Source organism: Polyodon spathula, chromosome 6 (genome assembly GCF_017654505.1).
Source record: "Polyodon spathula isolate WHYD16114869_AA chromosome 6, ASM1765450v1, whole genome shotgun sequence".
Classification (NCBI taxonomy): Eukaryota; Metazoa; Chordata; class Actinopteri; order Acipenseriformes; family Polyodontidae; genus Polyodon; species Polyodon spathula.
In genome coordinates, this window is record NC_054539.1 from 21,788,597 (window position 1) to 21,800,410 (window position 11,814).

Consider the following 11,814-nt stretch of genomic DNA (forward strand, 5'->3'; position numbering starts at 1 on the left):
GACTGAGTGGGAGGAGGTGATTAATACATGCAGGTTGGATGCCAATCACATATTACAACCCACTATACCAGCACAAATCTTCTAAAGGATTTAAAGTATGGGGGACTCCTGTCTAACATGTTCATAGCAAATCAGAAAGACTTGTAGTGATCTAGTCATGTAACTCTTTCAGATTCACCCCTAGGTTGCTAGTGGAGAATTAGGTGGAGAACAGCATACTAAAATGTGTTATAATGTTCTTAAATGCAATAATACAGCAGTAGACTGTTGCAGACAGATAAATACCTTGGAACAATCTTATAGGATTCAAGTTTCCATTTTTTGCTGTGTGTTGTTACTATGCTGGTCAGGGGTGCTGTACATCTACTGTAGTTCAAGTGCCTGGTTCAAAGTAACATCATGAAAATGCAGGCTTTTTTCCCCTGCTTTGATCATCTGCTAAACAATTCTCCTTCACCTCCCTCAATTGACCATTTTGCTCTTTTGAACTATGCACAGCTGCCAGCAATTGTGTATCGCTGTGCAAAACTGAACTGTAGACCCCTAGGTTTATGAAGAAATTGTGACTGATTTAATCTGACAAGTTGGAAAAATACAACTTCAATTTAGCTGAAGATTTTCAACTGACTGACTCAGAGGCCCTGAATATTAAAGCTTTTCCAACTGTCAGGGAGGGATTTTGGTGGCTTTTTAACTTTTTCGTGTTCCGAGCAAAAATGGTCAGGAAAGGTGAGAAAGGTCGCAAAACTTCAATCCCGACACTATGAAAAATGTTATGCAAATGAAGTGGGTACCTAATTAACACATCCCATGCAAAAATCTAAAGGGTTGATGTGTTCAGGTTGAGTATTTTCCATCTAAAGTGATTCTAGCTAATGGATGTGGGAACCTATTTCAAACGGGCACTGTGCTAAAATAAAGAGAGTCTGCTGTTGGTGGAATGACTTGACTATTCTAATGGTGATGGTGCCCAATGTGCTGCTAGGGATTGCTGCGATTTTAGAGGATGAAAGGGATAATGTAGCTGCCCCCCCAGTATGGACTCGCAGCCGAAAGCATACCCCAACACTGTTGTCAAAGAGCCACTTGTTTGGACCTTATAGAAGAGGATTTAGAGTCAAGCTCTGAGGGGTCATGCATTGCCAGTATCACTCACAGCCCTGTCATTCTTTAGAGTCAAGCTCTGAGGGGTCCTGCATTGCCAGGATCACTCACAGCCCTGTCATTCTGTATAGGGGGGGGGGGGGATAAAAAAGAATGCTAAACCGATAAAACCATTGTTTTTTTCATTTTTCCTGTTAGGGCCACTTTTCTGATGGAAAAAATGTGGCTTGACTGTTGTTTTTGACATTTTTTTTTCTGTGATAACATGAACATAACCATAATATAGAATTATATAAATTGGAACAACCACAAGTTATAAATACAGCGGAAATCTCACTAAGGAATATAAAAAGTAACTGGCTTAAGTGAATGTTTATTTATAGAGCTTATATATTTAGGATTGGCGAAAACACTATTAAAATTTTGGTATTAGGTTGCAGGGCAGTTCCAGTGTTTATAAATATATTATTTATATAGCAAGGTTCAAACCTTACATTTAAAACACACACGTGTGTGTGTGTGTGTGTGTGTGTGTGTGTGCGCGTGTGTGTGTGTATATATACACTAGGCAACCCAGAAAGCAATGTGCCATGAAACAAAGGACAGCTCTTTAGTGTGACATCACATCCGTGGTGAGTGTTGTGAGGTCATTCCAACCAAACTAACAAATCATTGGTGAAAGTAACTAGTCAAACACATGTAGAACCCATATTTCAATATAAATTATGGTTACTACCCCCTATTATTCAGAACTGTAAATCTATTTTGCCACAACAAAAACAGGAATGTAACAAAGGTTTTCTTGCTCACATTAATATTATTTTCACTCAGGGACAATTCAAATAACGGTTCTATACTGCAAATATATCTAAGTAACCTGGAATAAAGGCATGAGATAAATAAATAAATAAATAACGTAAATAATAAGAACACAGTTTCGAAAGACTTCTTTCCAACATGAGTTTAAAACAGTAACCACTTTAAATGTATTATACCAGGAAATGTGTTTATCGGTAAATAAAACACTTTATTTAATAAAAACAAATAGAAAAAAAATGCCACCTGAATCCTGTAACTGGCATAAAAAAGACTTTTGATTTTTCTTCAACGAACATGCATGATATTTAATTTATAATATTTGGATGTGTTTATACAGAGAACAACAAAGTGAAATGATGTTAAAGTGTAGCAGAATAATAAACCATTGCCTGCTATTCTACTTTTTTAAATTAATATTATCAACTGCTATTATTCCTGCTTAAACATATACATTCTAATTGTTTTATATGAAACAATAGTCTAAAAGTCCTTAGAGAGAAACATATCTCAACATTGTAAGTTTAAACATATTTTCTTTATGTTCCTGTGACAAAATACAATGATTCTTGGTTGTAAATCTTCCTCCCGACCTGTGAGGGCGCGAAGCAGCAAGAACAGAGTTCCTTGGACGGGCTGGTCTGACAGTTCTTTCTCAGGGTTCAAGGGAAGTCAGCCAGCCAGGAAGAAGGCGAGACTCCGTTGCAAAAACGCATTGACCCGGAAGGGAAACAACGTGGCAGCCGTAGATTGGACAGGCGGTTGCACTCGTTTACCAAGGAGTCATGTGTGACAGCATAAAAGGGGACGGAGAATCGTAATCTGTTCCTTCGCACTTGGTTTTGTAAAAATAAACTGAGAAGGACTGTGAGAGACCCCATTAAGCATCAAGATAGCAGTGTCGTGGGTGTTTTTTGTTTGTTTGTCTGAGTGTAACCATCTTGTTTGTTACACCACACTAGACTACTAACATGATTCCAGGAGCTGTCGCTGAGGGCCAGCACTAAAGCTAGAACAGCACTGCACAACTGTTACAAATATAACCTGTATCACCCACCATGAGCACTACTGCACTCACCCAGGACTGGTAACCATGTATGTTTCATTATGGGGCAGATATGTGTGGGTTATTTTTATTGTTTGGATCGCCAAACCCGTTATTGTTTATTATTATTATTGTTGTTGGTCACCAGACCTGGATACAAAAAAAAAAAAAACACCACTTTTCCAAACCGGATTAAACCCCTCTGTTTGTTTCATTGCCGCACTGCATCACCCCTGCACCTGCATCCAGTAAGCCACTTTGTCACAGTTCCACATATATTTCAATTAACTGTCCAATTCACCTCATGTGTGTTTTGTTTAGAATTAACAATGTAATTACAGCTTATCAAAATCCAGTCTTATTACCTTAAAAGAAATATTGATTATACGTACTTACACCTCTAACTGCTGCAGCTTTTTGGGGGGAATCCAAATTGGAGCATGCACAGAATACTGTACTCAAAGCTCACTACGCATGAGTAATGATCAGCCATTGAATGGCTGATAATGACCTGCTAAACCTGCTAGTAAGCTCAGTAGGTACCTACTGCCTCATTAAAATTGGACTGATAAATACTGATAAAGTCCATTCAATGGTTGATAACATACCAATCGGGTGATAAACAAAACGGCACGGTGGCCAAAACAGACACACAAAACACTGAATCCAAACAAGTATCGTGCTGACATAATTCAGCTTGAGTACAAATTGTTTTTCTTTTAAGTTTTAAGAGCTTTTTTCACTTACATTCCTTGTTCTTACTCCCTGAACACCCAACCCAGACAGAGAGGTTCCTGTCTCTTTTATGCAGTTGTGCCAGAGATCTATTGCTGGGTAATCATTCAATTGGATGCAGACACACTCTGCACGTGAAGTGATTTGACAGGGAAGGCAATTGACCAAACCACCTGTGCACAAATACATACATTTAAATCATAATATTACAACACCAATACAAAATAAACAAAATACGTACAGGGGAGGGGTGTTCCCTGTCACACACGGTAACAAATCTTTTATAAACACCAAAGTTGTGATGTTACATTACAGTACAAGGTTTATTTTAGATGGTAATTCATAATCTAATAGATCGTCCCATTCAATCAGATTTCAATCAATCAATCTATAAATCTTTATTTCTTATATATCGCCTTTCGAGATGAAACTCATCTAAGTGCTTTACAGATAAAAACAAGAAAAACATGTAGAGCCCGATCTTCGAAAGGTTTGCGCACCGCACAGAGGTGTATGCACATCGCAAATGGCAGTTGTGCCGAAATTGTGCCAAGTTGCCATATTCGAAACATCCTTTTGTGCGTCACAATCCATTCCATGCTGTGCAGAAATCAAATGTGTGCATCACACAATATGGGGGGAGTGGCTGACAATATGCGTGATCCTGGTATATTCGAAGGTATGCACTAGCACCAGGCTTGTGATGCCCAGAATAAGGATTACAAAAGGACTGAGTTAACTCCGAGCACACTACCGTTCCAGCACTGACTACAAACAGGCAACAATGAGAAATATGGGTAGCATGCAGCGTGTCCGTCGACATGCAACCCCGACATAGGCGAAGATATACTGAAAGGGTGTACCGGCCTCGGCACACATATGAGGAGCTCAGCAATGGGCAAGTCGTGTCCAGGTATCATCTCGTTGCTGTGACTTACTGAGGAACATATTAAATTCTCCAGTACCAGAGCAAACAGGGAGGAGATAATGCAGGGTTTTTATGAGGTAGCGCACCTGCTACACATAGTAGGTGCAATTGACTGCACCCATATTGCTATCCGGGCACCTGTTCCAGTTGTCCTGTTCTATCAGGATTCCAGTTGTATTCGGAATAGTGGGAAATTTGAATAGCTATTCCATGCCATGTAAACAGGGTATTCCGAATGAATCCCTCCGTATTCTGGATACCAGTATTCCTAAAACGTGACACCGAATACCCACTTAGTATTAAGATACTATCGGAATACTAGTCCTGTTAGACCCTGTGGCAGAGCAAAGCTCTGCCCTTTAAATTGGCAGGGATGGGGTTAACTTCCCCTACCTGCCTGGGTTTATTATGTTCAGGTGGCTGGGGTTGATTAGTTGATTAGGTTGATTAACGATCAATCAGCGCCCAGCCACCTGATATAAAAGGAGGCCTCTGCTTCTCATTTGGGGAGAAGGGAGCTGAGGAAGCAGGTTGGTGTTTGTTTTGTGGTTTTTTGAATTTTCTAAATCCAGTGAAGGCATTGCCCAGCCTGGAAACTTTATTTTTGTGAGTTTTGTTTTTGCTTTATTTGTGTTTGAGTATCTGTTATTTTGCCCTTGTGCACTTTATTTTTGTTTATTTATAATAAAATTGTTATTTTTTTGAACTGCAGACTGTCTCTGGGCCTCTATCCACTCGCCAGCCTGCCACATTTGGTGTCAGAAGTGGGATAGCGCCACCTAGAGGCTCAGAGCAGTATTTTTTTTTTGTTTTTTTTGTTTTTTGAAAAAAAAAATGGGAAAGAAGAGCAGACAGTGGAAAAGGCAGGACAAGCAGCAGCTGAAGAAATGTAAGCTGCTGCAGCCACCGCTGGAGGACCCGGCCAGCCTCTTCCCCTGGTGTTCCTGGTGTGGGAAGGAGGACCATCGTTGGCGGTCCTGCCCAGACGTGCCACCGGCAAACTGGTGTGGCCGGTGTGAGGAGGACGGCCACAACTGGGCAGGATGCCCCTACAACCAGGCCCAGGAAGAGGTGCCGTGTTCACCCCGGGCATCAGGGGCCACCCCACTACCTCCAGCACCACCACCTTCACCACCGTCCCAGGAGATCTGGGACTGGTTGATGCACCCTGAGGCAGACCTCGTCCACGATCTCCCCATAGTTATCAACACGCTGTGGCGTCGAGATGGGGAGAGGTGGGAACAGTGGGAGGAACAGCACCACCCGGCCTCCTTCCCAGAGGTTGCCCTCATGGTGGTTAATTACCTGGCGGTAGACATGGGAGATCCACCGGTCACTCCAATAAAGAGAGGTGAGCCGTCGCTCCCAGAGCCAGAGAGGGGTGAGCCGCCTTCCCGCCAGAGAGGGGTGAGGAGCTGCCGTCGTCCCCAGAGCCAGAGAGGGGTGAGGAGCTGCCGTCGTCCCCAGAGCCAGAGAGGGGTGAGGAGCTGCCGTCGCTCCCAGAGCCAGAGAGGGAGTGAGGAGCTGCCGTCGTCCCCAGAGCCAGAGAGGGGTGAGGAGCTGCCGTCGCTCCCAGAGCCAGAGAGGGGTGAGGAGCTGCCGTCGCTCCCAGAGCCAGAGAGGGGTGAGGAGCGCGTCGCTCCCAGAGCCAGAGAGGGGTGAGGAGCTGCCGTCGCTCCCAGAGCCAGAGAGGGGTGAGGAGCTGCCGTCGCTCCCAGAGCCAGAGAGGGAGGAGGATCTGCCGTCGCTCCCAGAGCCAGAGAGGGAGGAGGATCTGCCGTCGCTCCCAGAGCCAGAGAGGGAGGAGGATCTGCCGTCGCTCCCAGAGCCAGAGAGGGAGGAGGATCTGCCGTCGCTCCCAGAGCCAGAGAGGAGCTCTGCCGTCGCTCCCAGAGACAGAGAGGGAGGAGGATCTGCCGTCGCTCCCAGAGCCAGAGAGGGAGGAGGATCTGCCGTCGCTCCCAGAGCCAGAGAGGGAGGAGGATCTGCCGTCGCTCCCAGAGCCAGAGAGGGAGGAGGATCTGCCGTCGCTCCCAGAGCCAGAGAGGGAGGAGGATCTGCCGTCGCTCCCAGAGCCAGAGAGGGAGGAGGATCTGCCGTCGCTCCCAGAGCCAGAGAGGGAGGAGGAGCTGCCGTCGCTCCCAGAGCCAGAGAGGGGTGAGGAGCTGCCGTCGCTCCCAGAGCCAGAGAGGGAGGAGGATCTGCTGTCGCTCCCAGAGCCAGAGAGGGAGGAGGATCTGCCGTCGCTCCCAGAGCCAGAGAGGGAGGAGGATCTGCCGTCGCTCCCAGAGCCAGAGAGGGAGGAGGATCTGCCGTCGCTCCCAGAGCCAGAGAGGGAGGAGGATCTGCCGTCGCTCCCAGAGCCAGAGAGGGAGGAGGATCTGCCGTCGCTCCCAGAGCCAGAGAGGGGTGAGGATCTGCCGTCGCTCCCAGAGCCAGAGAGGGAGGAGGAGCTGCCGTCGCTCCCAGAGCCAGAGAGGGAGGAGGATCTGCCGTCGCTCCCAGAGCCAGAGAGGGAGGAGGATCTGCCGTCGCTCCCAGAGCCAGAGAGGGAGGAGGATCTGCTGTCGCTCCCAGAGCCAGAGAGGGAGGAGGAGCCGCCGTCGCTCCCAGAGCCAGAGAGGGAGGAGGAGCCGCCGTCGCTCCCAGAGCCAGAGAGGGAGGAGGAGCCGCCTCTCAGAGCCCAGAGCAAGATCTCGGTCTCTCCTCCTCTAGGCCGCCGCTCTCAGAGCCCAGATGGGAGGAGGATCCGCCGTCGCTCTCAGAGCCAGAGAGGGAGGAGGAGCCGCCGCGCTCCCAGAGCCAGAGAGGGAGGAGGATCTGCCGTCGCTCCCAGAGCCAGAGAGGGAGGAGGATCTGCCGTCGCTCCCAGAGCCAGAGAGGGGTGGAGGATCTGCCGTCGCTCCCAGAGCCAGAGAGGGAGGAGGATCTGCCGTCGCTCCCAGAGCCAGAGAGGGAGGAGGATCTGCCGTCGCTCCCAGAGCCAGAGAGGGAGGAGGATCTGCCGTCGCTCCCAGAGCCAGAGAGGGACGAGGAGCTGCCGTCGCTCCCAGAGCCAGAGAGGGAGGAGGATCTGCCGTCGCTCCCAGAGCCAGAGAGGGAGGAGGATCTGCCGTCGCTCCCAGAGCCAGAGAGGGAGGAGGATCTGCCGTCGCTCCCAGAGCCAGAGAGGGAGGAGGATCCGCCGTCGCTCCCAGAGCCAGAGAGGGAGGAGGATCTGCCGTCGCTCCCAGAGCCAGAGAGGGAGGAGGATCTGCCGTCGCTCCCAGAGCCAGAGAGGGAGGAGGATCTGCTGTCGCTCCCAGAGCCAGAGAGGGTGGAGGAGCTGCCGTCGCTCCCAGAGCCAGAGGGGAGTGAGGAGCCGCCGTCGCTCCCAGAGCCAGAGAGGGAGGAGCCGCGTCGCTCCCAGAGCCAGAGAGGGAGGAGGCCGCCGCCACTCCACAGAGCCCGAGAGGGAGGAGCCGCCGCCGCTCTCAGAGCCCGAGAGGGAGGAGCCGCCGCCGCTCTCAGAGCCCGAGAGGGAGGAGCCACCGCCGCCGCTCTCAGAGCCCGAGAGGGAGGAGCCACCGCCGCCGCTCTCAGAGCCCGAGAGGGAGGAGCCGCCTCCGCCACCAGAGGGAGCCGGGCCGCAGTCGCCGCCTCCGCCACCAGAGGGAGCCGGGCCGCAGTCGCCGCCTCCGCCACCAGAGGGAGCCGGGCCGCCGTCGCCGCCTCCGCCACCAGAGGGAGCCGGGCCGCAGTCGCCGCCTCCGCCACCAGAGGGAGCCGGGCCGCAGTCGCCGCCTCCGCCACCAGAGGGAGCCGGGCCGCCGCCGCCTCCGCCACCAGAGGGAGCCGGGCCGCCGCCGCCGCCTCCGCCACCAGAGGGAGCCGGGCCGCCGTCGCCGCCTCCGCCACCAGAGGGAGCCGGGCCGCCGCCGCCGCCTCCGCCACCAGAGGGAGCCGGGCCGCCGCCTCCGCCACCAGAGGGAGCCGGGCCGCCGCCTCCGCCACCAGAGGGAGCCGGGCCGCCGCCTCCGCCACCAGAGGGAGCCGGGCCGCCGCCTCCGCCACCAGAGGGAGCCGGGCCGCCGCCTCAACCAAAGAAGGCTTGGGGGCTCCGACATCAACCCCGCCCACCACCACCCACCATAACAGCCCACCCAAGGGACATAATTGGACTCTTGGGGGGAGGGGGGGGGGGGGTGGGGGGAAGGGGGGAGTTGGCCGATTGCGGCCAGTGTACGTTGTACATGGGGGGAGGTGTGTGGCAGAGCAAAGCTCTGCCCTTTAAATTGGCAGGGATGGGGTTAACTTCCCCTACCTGCCTGGGTTTATTATGTTCAGGTGGCTGGGGTTGATTAGTTGATTAGGTTGATTAACGATCAATCAGCGCCCAGCCACCTGATATAAAAGGAGGCCTCTGCTTCTCATTTGGGGAGGAGGGAGCTGAGGAAGCAGGTTGGTGTTTGTTTTGTGGTTTTTTTGAATTTTCTAAATCCAGTGAAGGCATTGCCCAGCCTGGAAACTTTATTTTTGTGAGTTTTGTTTTTGCTTTATTTGTGTTTGAGTATCTGTTATTTTGCCCTTGTGCACTTTATTTTTGTTTATTTATAATAAAATTGTTATTTTTTTGAACTGCAGACTGTCTCTGGGCCTCTATCCACTCGCCAGCCTGCCACAGACCCCTATTCAGAAGACCAGTTTTTTTCTAGACACGAGTCGTCGTTTTATAATCTATAATATATAAGATGATGGCTTGTGTGCCCAACAAAGCCTTTGCAAAAACTGTACACAAATATATTAGTACTTGTATGACCCCAAACTGGTTGCCGACTATGCAATATCTTCCTTTTTTTTTTTTTTTTTAAGTTTTATAGTAGATGTTCCAGTTATGGTTATATATATATGATCTATCATATATATACTTATATATATATATAATATATATATATATAATATAGAAGTAAGTAGTCACATTGAGATTAAAACCTCTTTTACGAGTGAGACCTAGCCAAGCAGGTAGCAGCAAGTCAATCGGACAACAAGAACAAATACACAATAAAATACAATTAAGACACAGGCAAATCATATTTAAAACAATAATCAAAATACACAGAAGTAGTCAACTACTTAAAACAATTACAACTCATTTACGAAATCATGCAGTTTACTCTTAAGTTGCAATAAAGATATCCGTGTCTGCAGCTTTAGTTTGGGCTGGAACTCATTCCAGGTCCATGGGGCATAATAAGCAAAGGATCCTTTACCAGCCTCAGTACGCACATTTGGGATTTTAAAATGCAAAAAAGAATGAGATTTGAGGCTATAGTTACTATGGGATGCTATAAGGTTTTCATTTAAATAAGAAGGTGATTTACATTGAATAGCCTAATGTACCAGAATATACCAGTGCTTCAACCTGCGTAAAGCCAAAGAAGTCCAACCTACCAAATCATATAATATACAATGTTGAGTATTAAATCTTGTATTTGTAATGTACCTCAATGCTCCTTGATATAGCGAGTCCAGTTTACCTAAAGTTGATGGTGATGCAAACCTATATACTGCATGACCATAGTCAATTTGCGGCAAAAACAAGCAATAAGCCTCTTTTTTGTTTCCATAATAACATATATAACATGTTCATATCATAGTGACGTTTATAGCGTATTCCCATGCCCAACAGACGAGTGTGGAAACATGCACTCACCTCTGTCCAGCACACCACCTTCCTTATTGTGCAGATGCCTGTTCTGTTCCTTTAATACGGTCCTATTAGCATATGGTAATGCATCGGTAATTAGAAACATGTGATGCAAATGTATTCTAGGTGGACATTCAATATACACATAACGCAATCAAATTTGAATTGGGCGAAAGCACTAATTCGTCTGAATATATCAATATCTGCGTGATAATTGCAATGCGCTTCACTGCTCCACAGGCATATCAGCATCCAACGTGAACCATCAAAGTATGGAAATGAAGATTGAGAAAAGGATGAAGAGGGGAGGGGGGTTCTGCCTATTATCTTTGCTGTGTGTTGTCACACATCTGTATATTAATTGTATAAATACGTCATACACCTATCTTGTGGCCCATTGCTTTATTTGGCTATTCCATAGGTTGCTGTGCATTACGGGTGAGGGGTGGGCAGCTGCAGTTCGGAGAACCAATCACCATCAGGGCACTCTTGCTTTGAAAGGCATGCTAACATTTTCCTAAAGAAAAAAATCTATTCTGGTGACACTCAAAACCTTACAAACTGGGCTTAATCATGATGTTCAAATGGATGAGTAGAATGACTAACATAACGCATTTCTGTGTTTTGTGTATATAAAAGTGCTTGATTGAAGTTTACTTTGCAGGTGAATGAACTTGTTACATTTACAAATCAGAGAGTGTGCTACCACAGTTAGACTTTACGGCACGACTTATATAAAAAAAAAAAAAACAGACAGTATCCAAAGACTTTTTTTTTAAATTTTACTTGAAAAACATACAGCTATATTGGATCAGCTTAAAGAATCAGCCCTTAAAGAAACCTATATAGTATTTCTTTGTGATACAATACTGCCCGTATTCAATAAAACAGTGGCGTTATCAGTTCATTAATTTGAAAAGTCGACGCCTAGCTGTGGAGCCAATTGTGTATTTTAATGGTTCTGTATGTATGTGTGCAGGATATATTGTGTGGTCTTGTCTGCTGTCATATCGGTACATACTGTGGTGAACCAATGATAGCAGCTTATCGGGGTAATGCCATTACTAATGGTGACTGTCCATCATTCTGCATTCTCGCTTGGCTGTTGTGTGCAGTTTCTATATTTGTAGTGAATGCGCAGACGGTTTTGCGAGGCACAAACAGATTTGCGAATTGCTCAAAAAACTGCTATATTCCAATGTCTCACAGACTTTTGTGCCGTTTTGGAATATCTCTCATTTTGTGTCAAAGCACTATTTTTTTGCGAGGCACAAATTTAGCAAGGGGATTGTGCGAAGATCGAAGATTGGGCCCATACAGTATACAAAACAATTTTAAGAAATAAAAAAAAGATGACAATAACCTTTTAAATGACAAACATTAATTATAAAAATGTTGTTTTTAATCTTACTTTAAAAATCAGTGACATAATGTGGAATTAGATGGATTTATATTATTTAATTGATTCTGTGACCCCCAAAAGCAACATTTCTGTTTTAG